The sequence below is a fragment of the Panthera uncia genome, chromosome E1 (genome assembly GCF_023721935.1).
Source record: "Panthera uncia isolate 11264 chromosome E1, Puncia_PCG_1.0, whole genome shotgun sequence".
Lineage (NCBI taxonomy): Eukaryota > Metazoa > Chordata > Mammalia > Carnivora > Felidae > Panthera > Panthera uncia.
This window is the reverse complement of record NC_064814.1, coordinates 12,984,207-12,987,820: the sequence shown is the minus strand read 5'-3', so window position 1 is coordinate 12,987,820 and position 3,614 is coordinate 12,984,207.

Genomic DNA, 3,614 nt, shown 5'->3' with positions numbered 1-3,614 from the left:
GGGAGGGGGTCCAGGTCGCCCACTTGCATCAGATCTGCCTGGGGGGGGGGCGCTGAGGATGGGGCGCAGAGGGGACCTTGTGAGCAGGCCATGGGGCCTGGGCTCGGGCGGAGGACATTTGTGCTCTAGCCAGCTTCTTGTCGAGCAACTCCAGGGGGCGCTATCCACACGGTTTCAGCGCAGCTTCTGTTCCTCATGCTGCGGCACCCGGTCTGTGTGTGCCATTGGTGTGTGTGTATCAGTGTTAGTTTTTTGGAGAAAAGAAGCAAAGGGTGGTTTTGCTTTGGAGGTCACTTTTTTGGGGGTTCCCCATCAGCCCCCATTTCTTATGAGGCTCTTATCCCACATTGCAGACCCTTGGCCCCCCCCAGATGTCTTCCCCCCCCCCTCCTGCTCTTCCCTTACCCAAAAACCCCCCCCCCCCCCCCCCCGCCCCGAGTCCTTGGGGAAGGCAATTGTGTAAAATAGGAGAATCCCTTTTAAGAAAATAATGCCGTCCTAGACTTCCCCAGGCATCTGTCCCTCGTCCTTCTTTGTGATCCTGCCTGGGGTCAGCCTGTCCTTGCTGGGACCACCCCATCGCCCCCCCCCCCCCCCCCCCCGCCCCCCCTCCCGTGACTTCCCAGTTCTGCTGAGTGTCTAATCCGTCTTCGCTGCAGGTTCAGCCCAAGCTGGCCCCTGAACCACTGTGTGCCCATTTCGTAGGGAAGGGGAGGGAGAAGAGACAGAATATTTATTACAAAGTTAGAAATATATTTATTATAGTAGGGATCTCATTTGCATTCGCAGAGGATATGCAAATGAGATGTAAAGGTCAAGCCTGCTCCCGTCACGTTTGCGTAGCTCTGCCTCCACTATGCAGTCGCCTTTACACTCCCCTTTTCCCTTTGGCCAGTGTTCTTTTCATCCTCAAGTCAGCTCTTCCTTGCATCACCCTTACCCACAGCCCAAGGGGACCAGGAGTGGGAGGAAAACACCCGAGGCAATCAGCGGTATCCTTTGCCAGTTCCCGCCTCCCCTGGAGGACTTGGGAGTAGAGGCACCCGAGGATCTGCTGGTGCAAACCCCCTGCCCTTGGTTAACCTCCAAAGTGCCCTGATGGAGAGACCATCCTCCGACGGGGGTGGAGGGAGGTTGGCATAGGAGGCTGGGCACCTTGCTGGAGTATTGGCACCTGGCCTTTTAGGGCAGATCTCCTGTGTTGATGCTGTTCTGTCACCTCTAGTGATGCCTGGGCGGCTGGGCTGGGTCCCTCCTCTCCTGTCTTCATCCCTCCCTGAACTTCATCCTACCTCCCCTGCCCAACCCCCCTCCCCCCCCCCCACCCCCCACCCTGGCCCAGGGCTGGGTTGGAACAGGTGTGTGCCCATCATGTTACATCTCCCCCACCCCCCCACCACCTCGCCCCAGACGCTTGTATTTGAGGCACCTCAGGATAATGAGGACTCTGCCCCCCACTGTCCACACTCAGTGCCAGCCTGGTGGCCCTGTCCCCTCTTCTCTCCTCCCTCAGTCAATTCTCGAGCTTTTGCTCTGACCAGTTTTCTTTCTTTTCCTTTGATTAAATGTGAAAACAAAGGCTTCTGGGCTCCGTTTGTCTTTGGTTGGGGCCCGGTGGATGTCTTCTGGACAGGGTGAGAGGGGGGAACCCAGCACAAGTGATTCTGGAATGGGAGTTGGAGTGAATCGTCTTGTGTCCTGTGATGTCTTCTAAGATTTCGCATTCCACCATTCCACATGCCCCGTCCCCAGAAAATGCTTGTTCTAAATGCTCAGGGCTGGGGGTCTGCGAATATTCATGGGGGCCAGGGGACCCAGGGACTCCATGGCTAATCACTTCACCCAGAACTTGCTGTGTGGAGCAGGCCCCTGTACCTCTTAGGTTCGTTCTCTGTAAAAGTATCATGGACTCTCCCAGCACTAATGCTAGGATTGGTTCTAGGTGCTCAACCATACATGCCATAGAGAGCTGGTTGAAATGTCACCCACATGTCACCATGGGTGGGTGTGTGTGTGTCAGATCCTTCAGGGTGAAGGCATCAGCCTTCCTTCCCACCTTGCATTCTTCGGGGGAGCCTGGAATGTTCACTGGGGATTCTCGGCAGGGGGCTCTAGCTGTTCCCTTCTCCCTGTAACAACCAAATGTGGAACTGGCTTTCTTCCTTCCATTTCCCCCAAAGCATCCACTCGCACGAGGACAAGCGTGGAGGCTGACTTTACTGGTGATTTGGAGGCAACCATAGGGGCTTACGTCTTCCACCTAACAGCTCTGATGGGAATTTAGAATTGAATGTTAAATACCCCAACTCTGAATGTTCCCTGATCATTCCCAGCACATAGAATATCTTTCTGGTCAACCTTTCTCTTTGGGCTCCCCCGCCTCCCTCCGTGTTGCTGGACCCTCTTTCTCTCATTGCTGAACAACCTTCTTCCCATCTCCAGGGTGTCCTTGGAAAATGGATATTTCGTTGCCATACCTAGCAACCCTTGTTTTTTCTCGCTCACATTAATGTCTTGCTCACATCACATTTGGTAGGAATTGGGTGTCACTCCTAGCAGTGACTCAGGGATCCAGCCTCTTTCCATTTTTGACTCCACCGTCTTTAACAGGCTCCACCGAGGTCACGGAAGAGGAATAAAGTGTAGCGTATTACTCAGGGATTTTATTGGCTAGGTCAGCCTGTCCACATCCATTGGCCAGAATCTCATCATGTTGCTCTGGATTATTGCAAAGGAGCCTGGGAAATGTAGTTTTCCTTGGTACTCAGGAAGAGGAACTGGGATCTAGCGAGTCTCTGCCAGGCTGGGAGTGGAGTCTGGGAAGGCCTGTGTTTTAAAAGCTCCCCAAGTGATTCTAATCTGTAGCCAAGATTGCCAACCACCGCTCACCTATTTTCGCCATAACTTTGGAGGTGGAGGAAATCTCCTTTTAGCCCCGAATTGGCCTCAAGCTATTTTCCCAATAAAGATAGTTGAATTTCTTTTTTAAATGTTTATTTTTGAGAGAGAGAGAGAGAGAGAGGGGAGGGGCAGAGAGAGAGGGAGACACAGAATCCGAAGCAGGCTCCAGGCTCTGAGCTGCCAGCACAGAGCCCGATGAGGGGCTCGAATTCTCGAACCGTGAGATCGTGACCTGAGCTGAAGTTGGACGCTCAACCAACTGACCCCCTTGGGCGCCCCAAGATAGTTGAATTTCTAAAAGGAATTCTGCCACCATTTAAAAAATTCTTTTTCCCTCCTGACACAGTAGCATATGGTTAGTAGGGCAGAATGGATTCTTATCATATTATAGTTGGGAAACTGACCTAGAGAGGTGATGAGCTTTGTCCAATGTCACACAGAAAGTCGTTGGCGGAGCTGAAACAGACCCCTGGATTCCTGGTTCTCAGGCTGGGGCTTTCCTTCCAGTGCTGCTTCCCAAAGATCGAGGCAGATTGGCAGAGTCAGGGTGGGGTGCTCTTGGTGGAGGAGGAACATGGGATAAGAAAGGGAACCATGAGCATAAGTGTGGGCTACCTTGCCATCCCCAGATTCAACTCTTCAAGAGATCCAGGCATGCCAGGTGGTTGAGGGTGCCCACGCTCTAAAGCTCGCCCAGCCCCGGCCCCTCCTCC